This window comes from Melanerpes formicivorus, unplaced genomic scaffold, assembly GCF_026170545.1.
Source record: "Melanerpes formicivorus ecotype bairdi unplaced genomic scaffold, bMelFor1.0.p_v2 SCAF_56, whole genome shotgun sequence".
NCBI classification, from domain to species: Eukaryota; Metazoa; Chordata; class Aves; order Piciformes; family Picidae; genus Melanerpes; species Melanerpes formicivorus.
This window is the reverse complement of record NW_027142408.1, coordinates 1,080,453-1,107,952: the sequence shown is the minus strand read 5'-3', so window position 1 is coordinate 1,107,952 and position 27,500 is coordinate 1,080,453. Positions and strand designations below refer to the sequence as shown.

At 51.0% G+C, this 27,500-nt stretch overlaps 1 protein-coding gene across 3 annotated transcripts in view; it reads right to left on the bottom strand.

The window, feature by feature from the left end:
• NCALD (neurocalcin delta) overlaps nt 1-20,077 on the bottom strand; it is a 66,689-nt gene extending 46,612 nt beyond the window's left edge. For all 3 annotated transcript variants that reach the window (XR_010990117.1, XM_068161136.1, XM_068161138.1), the window contains exon 1: nt 19,947-20,077. The gene's annotated coding sequence lies outside the window, so the exon portion shown is untranslated. The remainder of the gene's footprint in view (nt 1-19,946) is intronic.
• Nucleotides 20,078-27,500: the final 7,423 nt, after the last annotated feature.

The following is a 27,500-nucleotide window of genomic DNA, read 5'->3' as shown; positions in this document are numbered from 1 at the left end:
ACTTGAGAAGCCCTGGGGAGCAGGGGGCACGAAACACCTGACTGCCTCTGCACAGCTGCCCCATGCACATGCAGCAACCTCTCTCCCTTGGTCTTGGCCACACTATGCTAGAGCCATTCCTCTCTCTGGGGCTGCAGAGATGGGCAAGTTCAGCAGTTCCTCTGCTCAGGTCTCAGCTGACAGCCAGATTGAAAAGCCCAGACCTTGGGGTTTCTTCATCAGCCCCAATATCTGTCCCTAAATTGCTGCCACAGGAGGCTCGTGAGTACTGATCAATGACCGGACACCAACTGACCTTGTGTGATGCCCAGCACTGTGTGGTGCCCAGCACTGTGTGATGCCCAGCACTGTGTGGTGCCCAGCATTGTGTGGTGCCCAGCACTGTGTGGTGCCCAGCACTGTGCGGTGCCCAGCACTGTGTGGTGCCCAGCACTGTGTGGTGCCCAGCATTGTGTGGTGCCCAGCACTGTGTGATGCCCAGCACTGTGCGGTGCCCAGCACTGTGTGGTGCCCAGCACTGTGTGGTGCCCAGCATTGTGTGGTGCCCAGCACTGTGTGATGCCCAGCACTGTGTGGTGCCCAGCATTGTGTGGTGCCCAGCACTGTGTGGTGTCCAGCACTGTGTGGTGCCCAGCATTGTGTGGTGCCCAGCACTGTGTGATGCCCAGCACTGTGCGGTGCCCAGCACTGTGTGGTGCCCAGCACTGTGTGGTGCCCAGCATTGTGTGGTGCCCAGCACTGTGTGATGCCCAGCACTGTGCGGTGCCCAGCACTGTGTGGTGCCCAGCACTGTGTGGTGCCCAGCATTGTGTGGTGCCCAGCACTGTGTGATGCCCAGCACTGTGCGGTGCCCAGCACTGTGTGGTGCCCAGCATTGTGTGGTGCCCAGCACTGTGTGGTGCCCAGCATTGTGTGGTGCCCAGCACTGTGTGATGCCCAGCATTGTGTGATGCCCAGCACTGTGTGATGCCCAACACTGTGTGGTGCCCAGCACTGTGTGGTGCCCAGCACTGTGTGATACCCAGCACTGTGTGATGCCCAGCACTGTGTGGTGCCCAGCATTGTGTGGTGCCCAGCACTGTGTGATGCCCAGCATTGTGTGATGCCCAGCATTGTGTTCAGCCATCTCTCACCCTGAAACAAGTCCAAAGCCCTGAGCTGTCTGCCCAGCACCACCATGCCACAGGCTGCTCTCTCCTTCCTCCTTCGGGCGCCAGTTCTTGCTGCTGAGAAGTTCCCTCTGTTTCCAGACCTGTAAGAGGTACAGGGGCTGGACCAGTGTTGCCTGCATCTACCTGAAACTCATGGGGAGAAGAGGGTGGTCAGGAATCACTGCAGAAGTGGGGAGGGAGGTCTCTGCCTGATGCAGGACAGATGCAAGGACAGCACTCCTTATTTTACTTGAAGAGCTTCTCCGACCTGTGCTCTGAATGACCTTTCACATGAGCTGCAAAGAATGGCAGCAGCTGCTGGTACCCAGAGGGAGAGGTTTAGTGCTGCTCTATTTCCTTCCCCTGAAGATTTGCTTTTGGAGGAGGAGGAGGTCAGAGGCACAGAGCAGCTACCTGAGGGAGGGCTTTCTTGTCTGCTCCTCTGAGGCACTGGAAACCAAATGGAGTGGAGTGTGCCATGAAGCTCACTGAAGCTTTTATCTCTTCAAATTAGGTTAACAAATTTATTGCTGCAGTAGCTTAATCTCAGAGTACATTATCTGTACACATGGTGAACTAATTCTGTCAATAAAGTCAGTGCCTGCATCTTGATTGCCAGATACAAGGAATTCAGTCTTCCCTTTGAGATGCTGAGCAGCTGTGGGCTGGTACAGTCCCCTCCCTATGGCTGAAACCATGAGCTCTGTGCATGCTGGGGACCCAGCTGCCTGACTGCTCATGTTCAGCCTGTGTCCTGTGTTGAGAAGAGAGGCAGAGAGAGTAAAAGTGTTCCCTTTGTTGGGTTCAGATCAGCAGAGAGCTACCTCAGTGGAAGGGATCCTTCACTGGAAATTCACAGCCCCCAGCATTCAGCCCACAGCTGAAGAGAGCAAAGGGGCTGGGCTGGGGCAGAGTGTGTCTGCAGGTGCACACTAAATGCTTTGAATCTAGAAACAACCTCCACCAAATTACATCACAGAGTCACAGAGTGGCTCAGGTCGGAAGGGACCTCAGAGATCACCTCCTCCAACCTCCCTACCATGGGCAGGGACACCTCTCAACTAGACTCTTACTGCTCAAGACCTCAACCAACCTGGACTTGAACACCCTCAAGGAGGAGGCAGCCACAACCTCCCTGGGCAGCCTGTTCCAGAGCCTGAGCTCACTCCTACTGAAGAATTTCTTCCTAAGATCCAATCTAAACCTACTCTCCCTTAGCTTCAAACCATTCCCCCTTGTCCTCCTGCTAGACAATGTGCGGTTGTACCTGACATAACTGTCTGCTTAAACACAGAACAATGACAGATGAGTTCATTTTGCCACTTTGGGGACAATTTACTGCATCTAATCAAAACATTGAATCCTTTGACAGCAGCTCAGGAGGGGACTGTTTGAATACCAGACTCACCACCTTGCATACCTACAGAAAGCAGGGAGCATCTAAAGCCAGATTCAGAAACCTAAATTCAAGTGTCTCCATACAAGCAGAGAAGTGTAGTAAATGCAGTCTCTGGAGTTTAGTGAGTGACTGAGCAAGCTCCCAACCCATAGGCTGATTCCAGGCAGCAGCAGGAAGGAATCTTGGAGGCCAGTTGCACAAATCTGCTTGAGGAGAACACTCTCTCAGCTTGCTCAACATCCAGTGTCAAGCTGAATTATGTCATTTGTCAGCGCTGTGGAGTTCCTTCATTTTAGCAAAAGGAGCTGGAAAATGCCACCTTATGCCAAATTAAAGCCTTTTCTGCCTGGCTGCCCAGCAGACACATCCTCAAAACCATTATGCTGAGAGCTGCAGCCAGGACAACTGTCCACCAAGCCAATAAGAGGTCTGGAGTGTCATGGAGTGATCTGGCCCTTGTCTTTACAACATTTCAGGTGAAGGGAGGAGCTGAAGGTTTGTCAGAGAGCCCTCAATATGCAAAGGTGAAATCTTGTTCTTCAGATCTAATTTAAACCAAACAAAAACCCCACCCTGGATTATAATGCAGAGAAGAGGCTTAGCTAGGCTGACTTGATTTCTGAAGGCTTCCTTTTAAAGGCAGAATCATTCAGTTCCAATACATTCAGGAGAACTATCTGGGAGTATCTCAGCCTGAACTGTCTAGAAGGGCAAGGACTGCTTTTATTGTCATCAAAGGGCAGTATTCAGTAATTTGTTCTCTCTTGCTTTACTTGAGCCTAAAGGAGAGGCAGCTCTGTTCTTTGGTTTGCGGGGTGTCACCACCACCTCCTCCAGAAGTCTTTAAACCCTTTTACTCTCTCTATCTCTCTTCTCAATACAGGACACAGTCTGAATATGAGCAGTAAGGCACAAAAGAAGAGAAGCAAACAGCTTATCACATCCTGGGCTGCATCAAGAGAAGCACAGCCAGCAGGGCAAGGGAGGTGATTCTCCCCCTCTACTCCACTCTGGTGAAACCCCAACGTGGAGCATTGTGTCCACTTCTGGAGCCCCTGTTACAGGAAGGATCTGCAGGTGCTGGAATGTGTCCAGAGAAGGGCCACGAGGATGAGCAGAGGGCTGGAGCTGCTCTGCTGTGAGGACAGACTGAGGGAGTTGGGGCTGTTCAGTCTGGAGAAGAGAAGGCTCTGAGGAGACCTCATTGTGGCCTTCCAGTATCTGAAGGGGGCTACAAGAAAGCTGGGGAGGGACTTTTGAGGGTGTTAGAGAGTGATAGGACTGGGGGGAATGGAACAAACTAGGAATGAGTAGATTCATAATGGATGTTAGGAAGAAGGAGAGGTTTAGGCTTGAGGTGAGGGAGAAAGCTCTTCCCAGAAATAGTTGTTTGCCATTGGGATGTGCTGCCCAGGGAGGTGGTGGAGTCACCATCCCTGGAGGTGTTCAAGAGGGGATCGGATGTGGCACTTGGTGCCATGGTGTAGTAGTCATGAGGTGTTGGGTGACAGGTTGGACTTGATGATCTTTGAGGTCTTTTCCAACCTTATTGGTTCTGTGATGATTCTCTTAAACAGCTGTGAGGTAACTGGAAGCCACCAATGTGATGTGACCTGCAGGAGACGATTTGCACTGCCTGCTGAGACTGACCTGCTGAGCCACAGAGGCTGGGCATGAAAGCACAGCAGGGTGTACAAGGATTTGGAGACATGAGGGCTTACCTGGGTTACTGCAGTAGGTGGCCAGGACAGCATGCTCAGGAAGAGGGCTTTTGGCCTGCAGTGGCTGCAGAGCAGGGCTGTTAAGCCAAATAAGGGAATGCAAAGCCTATGCTCGGAGGAGACCAGAGGCACTCGGCTGTTTAGAAAGGCCAAGAGGGGATAGGGTTGTAGCCTATAAATAGATCAGAGGGGGTAAACACTAGGGAGGGAGAAAAGCTGTTTAAACTGAAGGACAATGCTGGCATAAAGAACAAATGGGTATGAACTAGCCACGAATACATTTTGCCTGGGAATGAGAAGCAAGTCTCCAACCACTGGAGCAGTGAAGCCTGTGGAACAGCCTTCTCTGAAGATCAGAAGACAAATGGCCTGGCTCACTTGAAAACACAGTTTGGAAAATCCACAAACAGGGTCTACATGATGTAGATACCAGCAGTGGAGTGGATGAGTCAGGACTTCTGCTCCCACCCTGCCTTCTTCTGGAAAAGAAACAGCATCCTGAAAACCAAGTGCACTTCTTGCAGTGGGCAGAGTCTTTCTGGCACAGAGAGACTTTCCCCACGCAGAGAGCCAAAGGCAGTAATGTCAAGCAGACATTTGCCTCATCTCCATCTGCCTCTGCAGTGTGAACATGCTAGAAACAGAATTAACCAGGCTGGAAAAGACCTTTGAGATCATCCAGTCCAACCCATCACCCAACACCATGGCACTAAGTGTCTCATCCAGTCTCTTTTTAAACACTTCCAGGGATGGTGACTCCACCACCTCCCTAGGCAGCACATCCCAATGGCAAATCTCTCCTTCTGTGAAGAACTTCTTCCTAACTCCAGCCTAAACCTCTCCTGGCACAGCTTGAGACTGTGTTCTCTTGTTCTGCTGGTGGTTGCCTGGGAGAAGAGACCAACCCCCACCTGGCTACAATTTCCCTTCAGGTAGCTGTAGACAGCAATAAGGTCTCCCCAATATCCCCCCCACTCCTGCACACCAGCCATGTGGAGTGGCAGCAGTGCCAGCTGAGTGTTGCACGAGCAGCTGCGTGCCAGCACACAGCAGCCAGGCCAGGGGAGCCAGCCAGCTCTGTCAGCTCAAGCCTCAGACAACAGTGACAGCAAGAATAAGATCATTGTAAGGAAAAAAAAATTAATTGGAAGCAAGCTTTACAAGTTAACCTCAATAAAATTCACAGCTGGCTGGGCTTAACCTTGGGGTCAAGAGGATTAGCAGAAGATGCTGTCCAAATCTGTGGAACTGTAAGTGTGGAAGTGAACCCTGTGCCTGGTTTCTGCTGGGTAGTGGTGGAGCAAATCACACTTTGGACAGTTTCCCTTCTTTCATGTGAACTCCTTGTCTCCTGTGGGGAGCACAGTGACAGCACCACCACATGGCTTTTTCATCTGAAGACCTCTGACCACTTCACAAAGCTCAACGGGGTGACAGCTGCATTCCAGCATGGACTGAACTGATGTCCAGGAAGAGAGGGCAAGCATTTTCTAAAGCATCTGTATGTCTTTTTCTATCAGCTGGTCCTGTGCTCTGTGACCTGTTGAGGTCAGTTTTCAAGATTCCTGAGCTGGCAGGGACTCCCAGGGGAGCCAGCACAGGACAGACTCTCATCAGTCACCACTTGAGCCTACCAGGGCACAAAGGCTGTTGGCACTTGAGCATCCTGCCCCAGGGCACGCTCAGGACTCTCTTGGTTATGCCAGTGGGGAGCACCCCAAGCCACACCATGACACACATGGAGGAATCCTTCTGCTTATCACCTTCAAGTGGCAGCGCCAGCACACAGGGCTGATTTATCACTCAGGCTTTGCACTCCCACATCCTTGTTTTACTCCCAGGCCCATGTCCCCAGCAGCACAGTTGCTGGACCTCCTCCTTTCCTCACTAGCCTCATCACACCCATTCTTCCTCAGGGAGGAAAATGACCCTCAGACACTCCTGGCTGGAAAGCACTTTATGTAACAAGGTAACATCCACTCTTCAAAGTGGCTTTTCCATGTCTTAAATAGGATAAGTGAAGGTTTTCAGGAGGGCTGCTCCTGCAGTAACACACACAGATCCTCTGCCTGCTGCAGGGTACAGGAGATGTTTGATTCTGCTGCTTAGCTATCAGGTGCCTATGGGCAAAAAGACAAGAAGTTAACCTGTGTGAAAGTTGTCAACTGTCTGCTTGATGGAGAAGAACACAGGTGGAAGGCAGCCACTGCTCTGGAACATCACCTTGCCATGAGTTTTTGTGTCTTCTCCCCCTCTGAAAATTGCCTGCCCAGGATTTGAAATTGTAATTAAGTAAACAGCAGCAGCCAATGACACCAAGGCACTCCACTTTGTAAAACAAAACCCAGCCATGGACAGGGCTGCAAGCCAAGAGGAGCACCACTGTCCTCTGCTCTCTGCTCAGCTTCCAGATCACAGCACCCAAGCACACGGACACTGGTTTGAGGGGAGACACAGAGATCAGCTGCCCATTGCCTGGACTTTCTGCCTCGTGAGTTTCCTCAGGGGGGAAAAAAGTAGCTGAGAAGACAGAATAGAATAGAATAGAATAGAATAGAATAGAATAGAATAGAATAGAATAGAATAGAATAGACCAGACCAGGTTGGAAAATAGCTTAGAGATCAGAGTCCAACTTACCAGCCAACATCGTCCAGTCAATTAAACCATGACACCAAGCACCTCATCCAGTCTCTTCCTAAACACCTCCAGGAATGGTGACTCCACTGCCTCCCTGGGCAGCACATTCCAATGGCCAATCTCTCTTTCTATGAAGAACTTCTTCCTAACATCCAGCCTAAACCTCCCCTGGCACAGCTTGAGACTGTGACCTCTTGTTCTGGGGCTGATTGCCTGGGAGCAGAGACCAACCCCCACCTGGCTACAACCTCCCTTCAGGTAGTTGGAGAGAGCAAGAAGGTCTCCCCTGAGCCTCCTCTTCTCCAGGCTAAGCAACCCCAGCTCCCTCAGCCTCTTCTCACAGGGCTGTGCTCCAGACCCCTCCCCAGCTTTCTTGCCCTTCTCTGGACACCTTCCAGCACCTCAACATCTTTCCTAAACTGAGGGGCCCAGAACTGGACTCAGGACACAAGGTGTGGCCTGACCAGTGCTGAGCACAGGGCAGAATGACCTCCCTGCTCCTGCTGGCCACACTGTTCCTGATACAGACCAAGCTGCCATTGGCCTTCTTGGCCACCTGGACCAAGCTATTGCAATGCCTAACAAATTAACCTGCTGCCACTTTCTCCTGGGGGCTGTGTAGTACAGTCAAGCACTGCTCCCATCAGAGGCACCAAACCTCATTATTTGATGCAGCTACATTAGATGGAGACCATGCCTGCTGCTGCCAGCTGCTCAGTGAGAACATTAGCAGAGATCCTCCTTCTGTTCCTTTACAGTTGAAGTGATCTTCTTTGTATATTAGATTCAGCAGCTTATAGTGAAAGGCAATAAAGATTCCTGGAGTGCAATCACATTTTTCTTAATATGGTTAAACAATTTGATGGAGTCTTTTATTGATTGGTGGAAGAGCAGTTTCAGGGATAATGCTCTTCCACAGGCAGAGCAAACCACCCAATTAATTACCCAGCACTTCTCAAGGCTGATGCATGGGGTGGGGAGCATGTGACACAGAATCATGAATGTTAGGGCTTGGAAGGGACCTCCAGAGATCATCCAGTTCAACCCCCCTGCCAGAGCAGGAGCACCCAGGGCAGGTCACACAGGAACACATCCAGAGGGGTTTTGAATGTCTCCAGAGAAGGAGACTCCACAACCTCTCTGGGCAGCCTGCTCCAGGGCTCCAGTACTTCAAAAGAAGTGTCTGCTCATGTTGAGGTGGAACCTCCTGTGTTCCAGTTTGTACCTGTTGTTCCTTGTCCTGTCACTGGGCACCACCAAAAAGAGCCTGGCCCCTTCATCCTGACACCCACCCCTCAGCTAGTTATAGACATTGAGCAGAATCCCTCTCAGCCTTCTCTTCTCCAGACTAAAGAGCCCCAGGGCTCTCAGCCTTTCTTCATAGCAGGGCTTTGATGTAAAGCTGCAAATGCTGTCAGAGAGTGCCATAGGATGGCTTCCATGAAAGCATCTGCCAAGACATCAGAGCTGTGGTCACATTTGTCTCACTGAGACAGCCACTGACATGAAGAGATTTGTTTGGGGTTGCCAGTGAGTCTGTGGAGGGCTTTAACTGAAGACCCCAGCCCAAAGAGTCCAGTGTGACACATTTTGCCCTGTGCCAAGTGCCATAGCTGACCCCTGCTTGGCATCCATTGAGCTCCATTTCCAGCATGCAGCAAGGTGGAAGGCAAGTCCCATCCCACTGGCCACATGGCCAGCCACGTCCCGAGGGACAGGAGGCTGCTCTGCTAGAACAGGGACACAGGCAGCTGTGCCTGACTGGGAAATGCAGGGCAAGTGGCAAACACTCCATGTCTCACAGAGGAAGTACTAAAACCAATCAAACCTGCTTGAAAAGCTGCAGGCAAGGAGATAGATAAATGCTCCCCTGGCTCTCTCGAGCTCCACTGACATGCCCCAAGGCCAAAACTGTAAAGGCTGAATTCAACAAAACCAGAAGGACCAGGAGAAAACTGGGTTAGAATCACAGAATTGTTAGGGTTGGAAGGGACCTCAAGGCTCAGCCAGTTCCAACCCCCCTGCCATGGGCAGGGACACCTCACACTAGTTCAAGTTGCTCAGAGCCACATCCAGCCTGATCCAGCCTGGTTCAGAAATCTCCTTTGCTCCTTCAACCTTGAAGTTTTATGGAGAGATCATCTGGAGATCACTTGCAGAATGAGACACTAAATACCTGTTGCATTGCATGGCAGGGAGCTGCAGTGGCATTAAGCAGTGCACAGGGCTCACTTCAGGCAAGGGAGGGTTCATAACACAAGTCGCAGCCACAATACAGAGCTAGAAGAGTGGATCATGTTGGACTCTCATTAGGAAGGTTAATAGAGATGTTTACAAATCACTCATTCTGGAGAAACCAGATCTGGACTGGCACACCAAAGGTGGCCAGGCTGGCACTGCTGCTGAGCACAGGGGGAAAAACAGCAGCAGGAAATGCCAGGGCAGGTGGGAGTGGTGGCAATGGCAGCCTTGGCTTGGAAGGAGAGTGCTGGGGGATGATGTCTGCTAGGTGCTGGTGCTCTCTGGTGGTGCAAGGGTTGGGGCATCTCCATCACAGCACCAGGCTTCTGCTGATTTTGGTATCTCTCTGTTCACACAGCCACAGAAGCAAGAGCCTTTTTCCTACACTGCATATATGTCTGTCCTTCTCTTCACCCCAAGGGACACTGCTTTTCACATGTGTCAGTGGCACAGCTGGTGCCCCAGTGGTGCCCAGCCCTGGTACTCCTGAATACCACTTGCATACCAAATGCCAGCCCCAGTGGTGCCCAGCCCTGGTACCCCTGAATACCACTTGCATACCAAATGCCAGCCCCAGTGGTGCCCAGCCCTGGTACCCCTGAATACCACTTGCATCCCAAATGCCAGCCCCAGTGGTGCCCAGCCCTGGTACCCCTGAATACCACTTGCATACCAAATGCCAGCCCCAGCAGTGGGTTCTGTCTAAGCCTGCACTAAGCAAGCCTGTTACTGGGGTTATTCCAGGCCCTAGATCAGGGAGAGGGCTGGGGTATGGCCAGTCCAGCTGCCCAGCACCTTGTATTTAGCAGCAGCATCTGTTCAAGCGGTGTTTGACTCATCTGGGTCTGGCCACCTTCGTACGCAATGCTTTTCACTGTGGCTGGGGATTTCCAGAGAGGCAGGCACTGCTGGCTCTGCTGGGGGCAGAGCTGGGGGTCCTGAGTGCTGAAGCCCCCTGCATGCAGTGAGGGACAGCTCTTTTCCATCCCCCTAGCAGGCAGGGCTGTAGGAGGGCTGGCTGGTCTCCAGTGCAGGCAGCAAGGATGGGATGCTCCTCTCCTCCTCCTCAGTGTTTGGGCAATCAGCCAGCCACAGCGAAGGTGAACTGCTGGGACTTGGCGACAGCAAGCTGCTGCCACGAGCATTTAATTTTTAATTCCTCTGAGGGCTTCTTTTCCACTCTCTCCACCCTGCACCCCCAGGGGAAGGCTGCCAGCATTCATTTCTGGAGCTCATGGTGTTTGGCTGCATGCCTGACCGTGAGGGATGAGACAGGGGTGTCCCCGGCCAGCCCTGGTAGGTGCTACCAGGGAGCTCCTCCATCTGCAGCGGCTCCCTTCCCGGTTCAGTACTCAAGGATTGGACATGTGAGGCACCTTGTGGGCTGGGGCTGCAACCCAGCTCAGTGGGATCTGCCTGCATCACTGGTCCTAGGGACAGGCTTCCTGGAGCTTCATTTACCCAGAGGCTTCCCCTCCTGCAGCTTCGAAGGAGCACCCACCAGCAAGAGACACTTCTGGTCAAGTCAGGCTACAAAGATGCTGGACAGCAGGAGCATGGTGCCTGACAGGACACCTTCTCACCATGCTGGCCATGAGGGTGTTCCCTGTGTAGCTTGAAGAGGTTCAGGCTTCCCCTTTGAAAGAAGAATAACAAACACTTCCCTGCAAGGGCAGCTGCAAGCAGTGCTGTCCTGAGGCTCAGCCCTGAGAAGCACTGCCGAGGGCTGTCAGGAAGGAATTACCCAGGCTAGCCTCCGAGGAAACAAAATAGCCTGAAATACTGAGAACTGCTGCCAGCCTGGTAACCTGCCCTTGGCAGCCAGGGGCAGCCCAGAACCCCCTCAGCACAGACACAGGAGTGCAGCTGTCCTGCTCTGGCTGCTCACCCCCTCCTCTCTCCACTCAAGCCGTTCCTCTGCCTAAACATGTTGTTTTGGGAAAGAAATGAATAATGGGAGCAGCACTGGAAAAGCCTGGGGAGCTCAGCAAGCAAAAGGAAAGCTGCTAGTTTTGAAAGTGCCTCCAGCTGGTAACTGTGGCTTGTTGTAACCCCTTCCCTCCAAGCTGCCTCTCCACTGCCCTGCCCTGAGTGCCACCCGCAAGCAGAGAGCACATCTCGCTGCAGGCTGTGGGTGCAGGAGCAGCAGCACAGTGAAGTCACAACTGGGGCACAGCACAGTGAAGTCACAGCTGGCACACAGCACAGTGAAGTCACAACTGGCACACAGCACAGTGAAGTCACAGCTGGGACATGGAGGATGGATCCAAAATCCATTTTAGTTTTCAGACACTTGAGCTAAGTGAGAGGGGGAGTTCTGCCAGGGCTCTCGTGCCTAATTAAGAGTGCAAGTCAGGCCAGCAGTCACCCTGCTGGCACTCCTGTCACCTTTTCTCATCCCTGAGGGAACTGTATTTTTCTGATGGGGGCACCAAAAGCATTGTGTGGACATAGTGAGCAGGGGTTCACTGCTTGTGGTTCACGCTGCTGCAGGAGAAGAAACTGAATCTGCTAAGGCTGCAGCTCCAGAAAAACTCATTTCAAACTCATCACAGTATCACTAAGGTTGGAAGAGACCTCAAGGATCATCGAGTCCAACCTGTCACCACAATCAAATCAAATTCACTAAGCCCCTCATGGAGCTGGTGTGGGATGTTCTGCTGATGTTTCACCAGTTCTCCTTTATCCTTGCCATTAGTGTGGCACCAACATGGCTTTCCTGCCTGCAGCATCCTGTGCCAAGGGAAGGCACAGCTGGCATCCAAGTCACCACTGCAGGCAGCCCTGCAGGTCCTCCTGACAAAAGTGGTCACCTTCCCCTGTGGGCTAGAGCCAAGCAGAAGAGAGGCAAAATAGGAAGCAAATGTGGTGGAGCTGCTGCCCTAATGACGCAGGAGGAAGACTAAGGTCTGAGCTTACGTTTTCAGTTCCTGAAGTGACGCTGCCTTGCCCAAGCACTGTCACACATGTCAGCTGGGACTCTGTGGGTGCCACAGAGCCAGCAGTGGGGACAAGGGCTGCCCTTTCACAGGCAATCTCCTTGCCAAATTGTCAGAAATGAGTTTGGTTTTTTCCTCATGAAGATGACTCCAAATCCTCCTCCTGGCACTTTTCCTTCCAGGAGAGCTATGACAACATCCAGGGTTTTTTTTTGTTCAGAAAGAGAAGAGTTCCTCTTTCCACCACCTTAGACCTTCCCAAGACCCAGCACTTCTGCCTTTTACTGAGCTCTGCTTCTCAGCTTTTACCTTAGTGTGGGCAAGGAGAACTTCCTTGTCAGGTGTTGCTTAGCTCTGACAGCAGAGGTAAAGCAAAGCATAGAGAGCCTTTCTGCAGAAGTGCTCACTGCCCAGCAGCTCTTCAATAACTCACTGTCCAGACAGTCCCACACAGACCTCAGCTCTGCAAGCAGTTTGACATCATGTGCCACCAAACACCTTGCCACTCATGTTGGCACTTTTGATCAAGGAAACCCTCCAGTGCAGCAGGGGAAAACCTGCAAACTCTGACCATGGTTCTCAGTTGTTTAGCAGTAAAGCAACTGAAAGTGAAGGGAAATAAATGAAAGTGAAATCTGTGTGCCCTATCAGATCAGCAGTAATGCTCAAGCAAGGGGAAACTGCGGTTAGACTGCAATGTATGCCCTCATCCAGCTCTAATTTTGCACTCTTCTTGTTTACATCAGCCTGTAAAACAAGTCTCCAGGAAAGCAGGCTGCCCTGGAGATGAGACTGTTTTGGTAGGGTCAGAACGACTCTACATGAAAAACCTCACAAAGATAAACAGCTATGAATAGGACACTTGATAGACAGGTCCAGAGGACACCAGACAGTGCTTCTGCTGAGACATAATTGCTCTAATTGGACCTGGCCTTGCTAAAATGGTAAAGTTAAAGAGAACTCTGCAATCATGCTGCCACTCTGCACAAAAGCAGAGTGTTGTGATAGGAAGCATACAGCAGTTGTGGAAATAATCAAGCTCTTTGTGCAGGCTTCCCTCTGGCATCTGGGACTGGCCATTAGCAACACACAACACCAGCAGAGCATTTGCTTTAAAGGTTCTCAGGGCTGAGCTGTTTCATGGCTGAAGTCCCTCTGAGTACTATTCAGCTGAAGTTAGACGCTTCAAACGAGCTGGATCTCCTGGAGGTGCCACAGAAAGGCAGTGTGAGGCACAATCAGTGCATCTGCCTGACCTAGGCATGAGGGAATTTGGTGAGGACCCTGTCTTCTCCAGAGTGAAAGCCTCTAGACTCCTTGTCTGATGAAACCACCCTGTATGGAATATCACAGAATCATAGGGACCTCAAGGATCATCTAGTTCCAACCCCCCTGCCATGGGCAGGGACACCCCACACTAGAGCAGGTTGCTCAGAGTCACATCCAGCCTGGCCTTAAAAACCTCCAAGCCTCTCCAAAACCTGATCTCTTCTATAAGATGAGAACAAGCATGAAGCTCTCAAAAGCAAAATCTGCACACACACTGTGCAGGGGCTGACTGTACAGTGCTTCTCCAGTCCTATTTTGAATGCAGTGTCCAGCAGAGAGAGGAGCTCCTTTAGCCACTGTCACATCAAACAGCAGCAGAGTGAGAGACAGAGCACCACTCCCGACAGAGGATGCATTTCTCTCTCCTGACACAGAGCACCACTCCCAACAGAGGAAGCATTTCTCTCTCCTGACACCCTCAGACAGCTCCATTTCACACCTGTGTTGGGTGTGCCCAGGGACACTAGGCAATGCTGCCAGAAGTCCCAGCTGGGGCAAACACAGTAGTAGAGGAACAATAACAGCACAACAGGCAAGAAGTGGCAAGCCTGCCCCTGGCTTCATCCTCCTTTCATCTGGTCACAGGTGAAACACAGGGTTCTCCTTGCTCTATCCCACCTGGTCCTTCATGCCCTTTAGTATCATAGTATCACAGTATCAGTCAGGGTTGGAAGGGACCACAAGGATCATTTAGCTCCAACCCCCCTGCCATGGGCAGGGACACCCCACACTAGATCAGGCTGGACAGAGCCTCATCCAGCCTGCACTTAAACACTTCCAGGGACAGGGCCACAACCACCTCCCTGGACAACCCATTCCAGGGCTTCACCACTCTCATGGGGAAGAACTTCCTCCTCACATCCAGCCTGAATCTCCCCACCTCCAGCTTCATTCCATTCCCCCTAGTCCTATCACTACCTGAGATCCTGAGAAGTCCCTCCCTTTAGCCAGACCAGCCTGACTCCAGCCCACTCCCGAGGCTAAGAGGCTTTGTGACAAACATGGCAAGCATAAACCTGTCTCAAAGCCTTTCAGCCACAGTGTGCACCTGCTTCTGTGCACAGAAAAAGCCCTCTGAAACACTTGTCTCCTGCACCTCAGAAGCTGCTAAGTAAATGTGCAGAAATGCAGGTGTGATGCTCAGGAGCTGTTCATGCCCAGTCTGTAAGCCAGCAGTAGCACAGGTTCCCCAGGTGCAGTCAGTTATCCATGAAGAGGCAGCCTGGCTTACTGCACACTCCCTAACCCCACCTGGAGTACTGGGTCCAGTTCTGGAGCCCCTATTATAGGAAGGATCTGGAGGTGCTGGAGCATGTCCAGAGAAGGGCCACAAGGATGAGCAGAGAGCTGGAGCTGCTCTCCTGTGAAGGCAGACTGGGGGAGTTGGGGCTGTTCAGTCTGGAGAAGAGAAGGCTAGGGGGAATGGAAAAACAATAGAAATGGGAAGATTCAGATTGGATGTTAGGAAGAAGTTGTTCCCCATGAGGGTGGTGAGAGACTGGCACAGGTTGCCCAGGGAGGTGGTGGAAGCCTCATCCCTGGAGGTGTTTGCAGCCAGGCTGGATGTGGCTGTGAGCAACCTGCTGTAGTGTGAGGTGTCCCTGCCCATGGCAAGGGGGTTGGAACTGGATCATCCTTGAGGTCCCTTCAAACCCTAACAATTCTATGATTCTGAAGAGTGGTAAACTGAGCCCCATCCTCTGCTCTCTTCCATGAGAGAAGGCATTGCTGGGAGCTCCAGGTGCCAGGCAAACTACACCAGCACTCCAGCCCGAACGCCGAGCTGCTCGGCTTTTCTGTGTGCTAAACCAGACCCTTCCATTATCTCAGTGTCATTTCGTGGCTGAAAGGAGTTCAGCCACTATTATCACAGCCAGCCTGAAATTCAGCAGAGCAGGAGCTGAGTGCTTCAGCTCTTAATCAGGAGATGTTTGGAAATGGATCTCACACAGCAAAAAAGATGGAGTTCAGCAGAAAGTTGACAGCGTGTGGAGACCGCAGAAGGGAGAGGAACATCGCAGCTCAGCCTTCACATTTTCCACCTATAGGATCCCAACGCTTGCTGGAGTTGTAGGGAGGGCAGTGCTTCCCCTGGGAAATATCACATTCAGCAATCCCTGAATTACAGCTTCTAATTATATTTTTTGATGCTGTAATGCTGTCTGAAATGCAAATTTGATGACAGAATGATTTGATCCATGTAAAATAATTGCAAAACTACTATTTCTCAAGCCTCAGCTCACGCTCCCTGCTATTTAAGATGATAAATGTAACAGTGAAGTACAGCCAAAACATCAGTTATTTTTTTTCCCCACTGGTATCTGACTATGACTGTCTGCACAGACTTTGGCTCCCCATGGAAGATTGTTTCTTCAAAGAATGGCTGCTAAAGACGTTCCAGAGTTAGCATTTTTGTTGCTTTTAGCTCGGAACCAACAGCCAGGTCGACTTTGAGTTTGCGTTCAGAGCTTGTGGCATCTGTGTTTGATTGGAAAAGCAACTGCTGGTTCAAGTGGCAGATCTCTGCTGCAGCTCAGTTATCATTGAAGGAGTTGTGGCTGATGTTAATGCAGGAGGTTAAATTAGCACCACGCCAGGGTTCTTAGCAGGGTGGAAGCCGGCTTCTGAGGTTTCAGAGCCTGAAACTCCGCGCTGCTGCACCAGTTCCCACTGTCTGGCAATTCCCCCTCCCACACAGGGGATTTTTATTCCCCCTCCAATTATTGACTTGAGTAGTGGCTAGGACCTTTAAAAAAAGCAAGCAGCAGAATCACAGAAACATTCAGGTTGGAAAAGACCCCCAGGATCACCAAGTCCAACCCAGAACCCTACTCTACAAGGGTCACCCCTGAACCATATCCCCAAGCACCGCATCCAAACCACCTTTAAACACATCCAGGGTTGGTGACTCAACCACCTCCCTGGGCAGCACATTCCAATGCCTGACCACTCTTGCTGGGAAATTTTTTTTCCTGATGTCCAGCCTAAATCCCATTCTCTCTGAAAATGCAAGGAGGAGTCAGCACTCTGCCTTGCAAGGGTTTTTTTAAGGCTGTGTTATGCTTCTAGCCTAAATTCAGGTTGTCAGCGCCCATCAACTCAAGCAGATCAAGGTAGAGCACAGTGAAGGCTGGAGTGTGTTATTATTACTAGGCTAGAGGCATCAACAACTCACATCTGTGTTTAATTTCCCTGGATGTGTTCAGTTATGTGGGGAGTGACTCAAGGAGCTCTCAGTCCTTCCCAGACAAGGGGAAGCTCTCTGCTGGTCTGCTTGCCCTTCTCCGTGGGCAAGGAGGCTGTCGGCAGAGATCATCTCCTCCTTGTGTGCGCAAGGGGGTGACGTTTGCAAATGATAGGAAGGCTGATGTGAGGTATGAAGGTTCATCTGGCCTCCTCAGAAGCAGGTGGAGTGTCACCAAGCCTGTGTGCACCCCATTTTCAAATCTTTCTGTCAGAGGATTTCAAGTCCAAGCAAGTTGGCAGTGCTGTGGTTGAGCATTGAGCAGAAGATGAGGGATGTGCTGCAGCCACCTCCCCTCTCTTTCAGCAGTCAGAAGGAACCTATGGGCTGTTTGTTCATCTCCCATGGTGAGTGAAACCACGACAGAGAAAAGATGATGGGATGCTTAGCATTACATTGCCTGGCAACTCCACACACTCCTGGGATAAAATGCAAGTGTTTGTTGAAAGCGTTTGGTGCGGAGCTGAGCAGTGAAAATGAGACCACAAAGTCACCCAGCAGAGGCATGCACCCCCCAAGGACCCTCACACACTGTCCCCTGCCCTTCCCCTGAGGAAGGACCTCTGCCTTTTCCTACAGCTGCAGATTTTTGCACTGCCTGGGAGCTCACCACCGTTCAGCCATACCCACCTGAAGGGCTTAAAAGAGCCTGGGTCATTGGGGTGCCTAAAGCCCCCCAAGACTTCATGAGAGGGGACAGACCTGGTCACACTGCCAAGCAGGACACATCCTGTGCCTGGATGTGCCAGCAGCCCTCACCAGCCTTCCCAGGAATGCTGCCCCTCACACCTGCTACCCCTCACACCTACTACCCCTCACACCTACTACCCCTCACACCTACTACCCCAACATGGCTGGGACCCTCCTGGTAAAATGTGAAGCGGTTTATCATCCTCCTCTCTCAGGTCAAGTTAATGTGTTTTGAAGACTTGCTCAGCATCTCTGAAGCAAGATATGTCCATTCCAGCTGGAGATCAGGTGCCTAATTTCAAAATGTTTCCAGTGAGCATCTCTTGAGCAAAAGTTGCATCAATGGTTTTCCCCCTTGCAGTTGTTTTCGAGGCACCAAATGCTGCAAGACATATTCAAGCTCTAATGAATGAGTTGAAGCCCCAGCCACCACCAAGCATCACTGCCACACTGATGACTCAAGTCACACCTGGTGGGTGACTGCAGCTATCCATGGAACCAAATCCTCCAGACATGAAGCCAAGTGGCTTTTCCTGGATGGCAGGAGCTGCCCAGCTCGCATGGCTCTCTGTACTCCCTGCCCCAGCCCCTCGACAGATTTGTCCCACCCGTGTGAGCTGGTGAATGAGCAGACCTCAGAGGCTGGTGGGTCACACTGACCACCTCCTCATGCTCTCCTCCACTACCACATTGCCTAGACTCCAGGGGTGCCCACAAGCAGGTGAGGGGACACAGATCTCCATCAGTTGAGACGTGGCTCCCCACACCGGCCGGGAAGCAGCTGTGTCCGGCCCAGGCAGGTGGCCCCAGTGGGGACACTGAGAGCCTCATTCCCCAAGGCGAGGCCGTGCACGGGGTGCAGCTCCACACTGAAGCTGCAGGGCTCTTCTAAACCTTGGTTAAGCTCCCTGCAGGGAGTCATCTGAGATTCCCCATGCCCTGATGCAGTGGCATCATGTGAAGAATTTAATAAAGACGTCTGAAAACACTTCAGCTTCCCCCAAAGTTTCCGCGGACAAGAGTTACACTGGAAAGAACAGAGGAGATAACAGGGAAGAACAGAGGAGATAACAGGGAGGGCAATGGTTTAAAGGTTTCAGATGCATCTATCCTTGCTGCTCTGTTAAGAATGCCAGATGTAGTGAGAGCCAGAGCATTGAGCCCTAACTTTCTTTGCAGAAGTGCTTTCAGTTTTAATCGCTGCCTTGTCCCCCTTTCCAAAACAATCGCTGCTGCTGCTGCTGCTGCTGCTGCATTTGGTAACGTCGCAATAATTGGTGCAGAAGTTTTCAATCTTTTATTCCTCTGTGGTTTAAATTGTTGTGTCGCTCTGTGATTGTTCCAGAGTGGCAGCTGCTTTAGAAAATCATTACCATTATCAATAAACCCTTTGAACTTTGAGAGGAGGGGAACAGGAACATATAATTAGAGAAGATAAGAACGATCTAGCATGCTTTTCCAGGAAACAACGCACACGATGCTTCAGCTGTAATCTGTTCTTAGAATGAATCTCTGTCTTCCCACACAAACAAACTCCGGCTGTGGCACTAAACTTCAGGAGCCCTGGGATCTCCTTCCCCACAACAGCTCCCTCGGGTAAGTGCCATACAGACCCAGACTCCAGCTCCCTGCTCTTCTACAAAAAGACCCAAAGAACATCTCATTATCTTTTTCCCCAGTGACTGTGGTGCTGCTCATCCTGCGTTTCCCTTTTTAAGCTTTTCTAACCGCTCTCAACCCGCAACAGAAAGAAAGAATGAAAGAAACGGAAGAAGAAGGGGAAAAAAGGGCGAAACCCCAAGCTGTGCATCTGAGTACGAGGAAAAGGGTAGACGCTTGTGCTACAGCGAAGCTGCTCTCTTGGCATATTTCAGACAACTTTTCAGGAAGCTCTTGATCCTTCCCTCTGTAAACAGCACACGGTCAAGAGCTCCGCGTGCCCCGGGAGAGGGACGGAGCCCGGGGAGCGCAGGGCTGCGGGGACTCCGTGTGAACAAAGATGACTGAAAGGCTCCAACTTTGCGAGCTGCATTTCTAGCTGTTCTTAGCTACAGCTGCTGCTGGCTTCACCCCCCCTACCCCCCCCCCTTCCTTCCACCCCCCCTCCCCACTCCGCTGAACACGTTGGGTACAAACCCTCCCGAATTAGGCAGCATCAAACCCCCCTACAAGTTCCAAAAGAGGCATAAAGCTGCAGAGATGCCCAGCTCAACACAACGCCTAAAGAGAATGTCTGTGGACTCCTGAACGCGTTAGCCTGGGATCACTGGTGTTCATTTGTATTCCTAAAGTGTCAAATGAGAACAATATCATCTTATTCTCCTTTCACGGATCATTAATCTTAATTTATCTCCGCTTTGCAGTCCGCACACGGCGTTAGTAACTAGAAGCTGCTCGGCATTTATCTGATAGCGCTGGGGCTTGTTCATCAAGGCAAACTTCCAGCCAAAACAAACAAGTGAAGCAAAAAATAATCCCAGTGGCGATAAACTGCTGTCTATCCTACCTTTTTTTTTAAAGAAAAAAAATAAATAAAGAAGAAAAGCACCCCAAAAAGCCCCCAAACCTGAGGAGAACGTAAAGCAAATGGTTACCTCACACTGCAGAAATGCAAGTTTTTAATAGTCCATGCTCTGGCAGCCCCTGAGAAACAGCAGCAGCGGCGGCGGCAGCGGCGGCGGCAGGGATAAATCCAGCATCCACTGGGTTCTCACACGGCTTTGGCTGCGCGGCCAAACCGCAGGGCTCTGCCTCCAGCTGACGTCAAGGCGGCTGTCACATGGCCAGGCGCAAGCCCAGGGAGCTCTGGTTGTCCTGGCAACCCCAGCACTGCTCCGAAATTATTTCAATAGGTCATCTGTCACACTGCGCGCACATTGGAACCATCGCGGGCGCCCGGACAACCCAAACACCCGGGGCTCGCTGGAGCTGGCTGCGCTGGGGGGGTTAGTCCCATGCCCGAGGTTCTCTTAACCCTGTAAGGAAACGTCTCCCTCTTCCTCCTGCATTCCCAGCCTTCAGCAGAGAAAATCCCCAAACCCCCTTAGATGCCTGGTTTGCCCAAGCAAAGGGGCAGATGCACTGCCTGTCGTGTGTAGCTGGGCACTGTGGTGCCTTACAGCTGGGTGCTGAACTGGCCAGATAAAATCAGGGTCCTTCAAAGTGACACACAGCTGAGCTTTTGTCCTCAGCCACAGAGATGAATGTTTGTTTGACAGCATCTCTGTCCAGGTTCAGGATGAGGCAGCAGCGGTCCTTGCCGAAGCAATGCAGGGTGGCAGCCCTGTGGGACTGGTCCTCAGGAGTGCCTGGCTAGTCTGGGCTCATGTCTCTGAGCCTCAGCCACCAGCTGCTTTTCCTCACTGACAAGTGATGCTTCTCCTACTGCTCCCATCAAAACATTCCAGGAAAGAGGATGAAGCTCTGCCTGCCTGCACCTGGCTCAAACTCACCTCTGCAGCCCTATCCTGCAGGTAGGGACATGACACCAGTGTCTCAGATTTCCGTGTAACTCTAGCTAAACTCCACTCCTTCCCCCAAACAGCCTTTTTTTGTTCTCTCTGCACATTGCCTTACCAGTGCCTCGCAGCACATGGATGCACCAAGGGCAGGATGTGGAAGAGGCCAGGAGGAGTGAGAGACTTTGATCTGAGTCAGGGATGGTTACTGACCAGTGCCCAAGATATGAAATACCAGGAAGACACTGCAATAAATGGCTCTGTTGAAAGTGGAAGCAGATGTAAAGCTGCATGGGATCTGCAAACACAAACACCAGGGCATCCTCAGCTGAAGCTGGCTTTGGTCCCCTTGCAACAGGCAAAAGAGAAACTACTGGAAATGAAAGGACAATCTGAAGAGTGGCATAAAGGGGTGCTGGAAGGGCTTCCCCCTTCAAAAGTGGAGGGAGCAATATGGTGGCAGCATGGGACTGGCATGCAGTGGGGGGACCACTCAGCACCATTGCCCTCCTCTGCATTCCTCTCCTGAGTGCCAGAGCAGCAGGCACCTGGGATATTTATCCCAACATGAACAACAGCATTCAGTGAGCTCTGCCTCTCTCCAGCACAGCTTTATAAACCAACTTTCTAGCATCACCCCTGTTCATACCAGGGGGCAAAGCCCCAGCATTGCCTTGGTGCAAGGCAGTGAACAGGGTTCAAGGAGTTATTACAATAACATAAGGCAGCATCCACTGCCTAAAGTTAACTGCCTTAAAAAGAAAGTATTGACAGTTGGCTGAGAAACTTGTGACTGTTCAACAGAGCAAGAACAATGTGATGAATTTAATAAGACCCCACTGGTTACTGCATGTGTTACATATAATCACACACATTCATCCAGCATGGAAGGCTTGAAACTTCATGTCAACACCGCCCATAAAACTGCAGCAGAACACACAGATGTGTTTTGTCACTTCATGGCAGTGTTTGTACAACAGAACAGAAAGTTTGGGGTTGCATTACTTTCTATTACTCTGTCACAAATATGTGCACCTGGGGGAGACTGGAATGGGTTTGATCCTTCTAAAGGCCCTTTCACAAAAGCAGACAGCACAACACTTGCATTTGAACAGTCCAAGAAACGTTTCAAAGCTGTTTTGCTGGTGCCCTAAAGGGCTGATGAAGGCAGCCAGGCAGGGTTGCCCTGGAGCTCTCTGCCCTGGAGCTGCCTGGACACCCATGCCCATTCTGCTCCAGTCTAAGTCTAGTCCTCCAGACCGGCAACACATGAGTGTGCAGATCAGCTCTGTCTTCTGGCATGAAAATAACTCTTTCACTCTCCTTTACAGGGTATTTCTGCTGCAGGAGGACCCAGAGGGGGTTTGTAACCATGCATGGTGTTTATAAGGACATACTAACTATATGCTGGGAAAGTTCCCATTTAAAACTTGTTGCAAGATGCTAAGTGAGAAAAACAAATGACCAATGGTCTGAAAAACATATGGGAATCATAGAACTGCAGAGGTTGGAAGGGACCTCTAGGGATCATCTAGTCCAACATCCCTGCCAAAGCAGGATCACCTAGGGCAGGCCACACAGGAATGCATCCAGAAGGTTGCATCTCCTCCCCAGCCTCTCTGGGCAGCCTGATCTGTGGCTCCAGCACCCTCACAGCAAAGAAGTTTCTCCTCATGCTGAGGTGGAACCTCCTGTGTTCCAGCTTGTACTCATTGGGCAGCACTGAAAAGAGACCATCACCTTCATCCTGACACCCACCCCTCACATATTTATAGACATTAATAAGATCCCCTCTCAGTCTTCCCTTCTCCAGACTAAAAATAATGGCAGCCTCAAGGCTGCTGTTCCTGGTTCCCAGGGCTCAGCAGGGGTCCTGCTGTGCCTCCCTGCTGACAGCGGCTGTGGACGGCTCCTCCACAGGGAGGTTTCTGACTGAAATCCCAACTCCTCTGCAGCACTTGCTGCAACCCACAAAGCTTTCCAGGGCTAGGAGACCTTCCACTACGCAGATAGACATAGAAATGAAAGCAACAGCATCTGTCCCTTGGAGAGCCAAAGAATCCTGCTAACCGTGGCAGAAAAGCCCATAGTCCCTGAAGCAGCTTAGCTTTTCCACGAGAAACCCCCCGTGGCAAAGCAGTTTCTTTTGTAGTGTCAATCAACCAAGGGAGTGCAAAGCAATGAGAGACGGGCACTGGCTGGAAAAATACATAAAAGATATTTAAAGGCTGAAGACTGCTGAGAAACAAATGCATAGTATCCACCTGGGACCGTGCTACAAAGACTCACACTCCTCCTCCCACCCGAGGACATGGTATCTCCTGGGGAAAGGTCTGTCCTGCATTTGGGACCTCTTCCCTCCCTCTCTCCCTCCCACTGCTCCACAGCTAGAGCCTGCTGTGGGCACTGCCAGGGGCCATGAGTTGGTTCCTTCACCCTTAGGATGATGGGCAGAGGTTGTGGAGTCTCCTCTGTAGACTTTCAAACCCCACCTGGATGCATTGCTGTGTGGACTACCCTAAGTGATCCTGCTTTGGCAGGGGGGGTGGACTCGATGACCTCTTGAGGTGCCTTCCAACCCCGAATATACTGTGATACTGTGACACTGTGACAGTCTGCCAGAGCTCCACCAGCTGCAGCCATGTGTCTTATGCATCTCATAATGTACACACAGGTAGACTTAGTGCCTAAGTCTGGCTGGTACCTAAGTCCCTTCCAACCTCCAGTGGACTGTGATACTATGACAGCCTGCCAGAGCCCCCCTGACTGCAGTCCTGTGTCTTATGTATCTCATAATGTACACACAGACAGACCTAGTACCTAAGTCTGCCTGTAACACACAGGTGTTGGGACCTGTGTGACAGCTCACACACACGCACAGTGCTGCAGGGGGGGACACAACCCAGCTCTTGCTGCCGCACTCCTCTGGGCTCCGCAGGGCTAACAATAGATAACATTTGTTTGCCCGTCAAAATGGAAGACAGGCAGGGAGCAGAAACTCTAGATGGCTTGATCTTTGAACCCACAGAGGACTGGATCTCCCCAAGTGTCAGCCCCTGCGCTCAGAAAGGAGCCACATCCATGTGAGCAGCTGGGAATCTGCTCTTGGCTTTTCTCTTAGCAAAACGGCAGGCAGAAAAGTGAAATCCTGAAATCTTCTCTCCAGCATCCCTGGGGTTTTTACTGCAGTTAAAAACAGAAGCAAGCAGGCATGATTCTAATGAAATATGTATCAACACACAACTGCAACAAAGCACATGTGTCCTGCTGGCCCTTGCAGCTCGCTGTTGCAAAGGGTGGCTGATGTTTCCATTGGTATCAGTTACAAAGATAGGAGACAGAAACAGGGCTCAGCAAAATGTTGCCACGTTGGCTTTCGCTCTGGTACAAAACCAGAGTGGAGAAAAGAACCACACTGGGGGGAAAAAAAAAGGAGAGACATTTTAGTTTTGATACAGCTGGCACTATCAGCACAGGGGGGACAACAAGAAGGGAAAGTGGTTCAGCCCACCCCATTCACTGATGGTGGCCCAGTGAAAGAATCATTGTTTGAGTCAAATCAGATGGAAGATGGTTTCCCAGGAATGCAGCAGTGTAAGGAAATCCTACACTCTCCATATATCTGTCATGACTCTTTAGTGCCACTAATCCCTCTTCCCAGCAAGGGTGGATGTTTCCTCTTCCAGAAGTGATAATTTTGGGTGCCTGTGCAGCATGTCTGTGGCTTTGGGGATTCCCCCAGCACCCTTCCTAGCAGGGAGAAGAGTCCCTGGACTGGAGTGTTGGGAGGGTGTGAGCTTTGGCAGCAAGGCTCCCTTCCCAAACAAAGACCTCTGACAGGTGCTGCTGAGGGGTGGTGGAGACTTCTTGCACCATGAGCTGCCTTTGGTGAAAGGGTCACCTTTTTTTGGGTGAAAGATGACTTTTTATAGAAAGGATGAGTTGGTTTGCAAGAATTTTTCTGTCATGGAGCCTAAACAATGCCATCCTCTATAGATAGGCAGCATTGTGTTGATGTGCAGTTGAGAGATATGGAATAGCTTCTCACATGGCCTTTTAAAACTGCTGCTTGCACCTGTCATCTCCTCACTAAAGCTGATCTCTTCTGGGCCTCAAGCCTCCTCCTGCATCTCCTTCCCTGTGCCAATGTCCCCACGGCCTCTCCTCTTTCTGCCTGTTCTCCTGCATTTCCTGTGCAATTCTATCACCATGGCTCTGCACTACTTGTAGTTCAGATGGGAAGAGCATCCTGACTCATGAGGAAGATGAAGCTCACTTCCTGCCATCCTGCACATCTTCCAGGACTACATCTACTTTGGCAGCTAAAAGGAGCTGGGACCCATTCCCTGCCCTAGAGACGTGGTGACACAGCATTGCTGGAGCCTGCAGTGCTGAGCCTCTTCCCCAGGAGGGTGGCCTCATCTTTTCCTAGCTGTTGGGAAGGATCTGAAGCCTGTACTGTGCCCTTAAAGACAGCCAGGAAAGTAGCTGAGGTTGGCCACCACATCAAACATTTGGCTTCTGGGCACTAGAGAGTGTGCTGGGGGAGAATCACCCTTGCAGGGATGCCATCTTCCTGGCAGTGAAGCACCAGGAGCCCAACTCAAAACCTTAAAGAGAGCAGATGAATACTGAACTACTCTTAGCCGTCATGATCAATACCTCCTAAAGGACCAGCCAGAAGCCTTACTTTGCTGCTGAATGTGGATTCTTTTCATTAATCAAGGCACTTGAGTTGTGTGCACTTATCTGAGGGTCAGACTGCAAGAAGGCAGGGAAGAGTTCTTTGGATCAAACAGGAATTGATTACTTGGCAGCATGCAGGGAAAAAACCAAAACCAACACCCTTTGGATCAAAGAAAGTGTTTGGAGTGTTTTTAAAACAAGCCAAGGATATTTGGCAGCAAAGGTCTTCTTCTGCAACAGGACTTCAGCAAAGACCTGTGTGGGCAGGAGGGATCGCTGTTGCTTGCCCCACTGGCAGTCACCCTCCCTCATCCGTGGGGACTGCTCAGTCAGGAAGTGCAGCCCACTCCTCTCCTCTCAGACTGTTGGCACTGTTTAACCTAACCTGGCTCATCTGGACTGAATTTGCTGATTGCTTCCCGTGCCTGAAAGCAGCACTTTCTGGAGAATAACTGATTCATCCATTTGTCCTCAGGAACACAATCATATCTCAGGTAGTGAATTACCCCCTGAGCCCTCCTGCCAGCATCTCTGAGGTCTCACAACATTTTCTAGCTGTCTGGCTCTTCTCTGTCTCCTTCTTGCTGCGTGGAAGTCACATGTGAGCCACAAAGATATTAAGATCCTGACCCAAAGTCATCTAAGCACATGGATAACCTCACTCTGGCTTGTATGTTACACGTGTGCTTAAGCATTTGCTGGATGAGAGCCCAAGTGCCTGACAGCATCGTGGAAACCAACCATGCACACAGCAATAGCAAGTGCAGAGACATAAAGGAACATGAGGGAAATATCCTTTTAGTCCCAAATAAATCTTTCTCTGGTGAGGAGCAGGGAACAGAAATCAGCAACAGGAACTCAGTCATCTGTATTTCAGTCCCACCTCTACTAAAGAGGAACATTTTCAGTTCTTCAGCAAGTGTTTATCACACTTGGCAAATGGCAAAGGTTTTCCCTTTCTTCCTATTTTTTCTTTCCTGTGCTTCCTCTCCTTTTTCTTCACCCTTTCCTTGAGCTGCTGCCATCCACTTCTGTGTAGCTTATCTTATCTGAGTGGCTGCTAGTATTTCATTTGTAATAACAAATCACCAGCCTGCACCCTCCCAAGGAAATACTCTCTCACCCTTCTGTTACTCACACAAGTGTGTAAATAGCACAATTGATTAAAAAGATTAACTCCAGTGCACCTTTGATGTAGTGTTTCAATGCCCACACTCAGGAGCAAGAGCATCACATTCCCTTTTTCTTCATGAAGACACTACAGTCCTGGCCCAGCACTTCCCACAGCTCTGAGGGGCCCTTGTGCTGAAGATGGCTCCCAGGAGCTCAGCTGGTGCTGACTGGGTACTGAGTGGTGTCTCCTCTAGAGATCCTCAGAACTCATCTGTCTGTCCTGCCCTAAATGGTCCTGCCTTGCAGGGGGAGGTGGACTGGATGATCTCTGAAGGTCTCTTGCAGCTCCTAGCATTCCATGATTGTGATTCCTGCACACCATCCCCAAAACAATCCTGGGGTGAGGGCTTCAGGCTGTGCTGGTCACTGCCTGTCCCTGGCTTGCCACCCAGCCATTGTCTGGCCATAGGGAAAAATCTCACCTGGGTTGAATCTGGGCACAGTTAAACAACTGACTGCTTTATTTCTCTGCCAGTCCTGCTCAAGGTGTGCCAGTGCTCATCACCCAGAGCCTCCCCAGCAGCTAATCTCTGCTCTTTGACACAGAATGGGTAGGGTCTAAAGTGCCAGTCTTTTTATCAGTGGCCAGGCAGGGCTTGGAGCAGAACAAGAAGGCAGGCTCACAAGGAAGCCCTGGAGTTTCGCTCTCAGGAGGTGAACTCACTGTCCTTGCATGCATTGTTACATAGTGCTGCTGGCAGGCACTTCATTAACTTCTTACTCCTCTGATAAAAGAGAAAGCTTCCCAAGTGTCAGCAGCTGCTGAAGAGACAGCAGTGAAAACATTTTTGGCATCTGTTTGCTGGCTTGCCCCAGGCGTCTCTGCCCTTT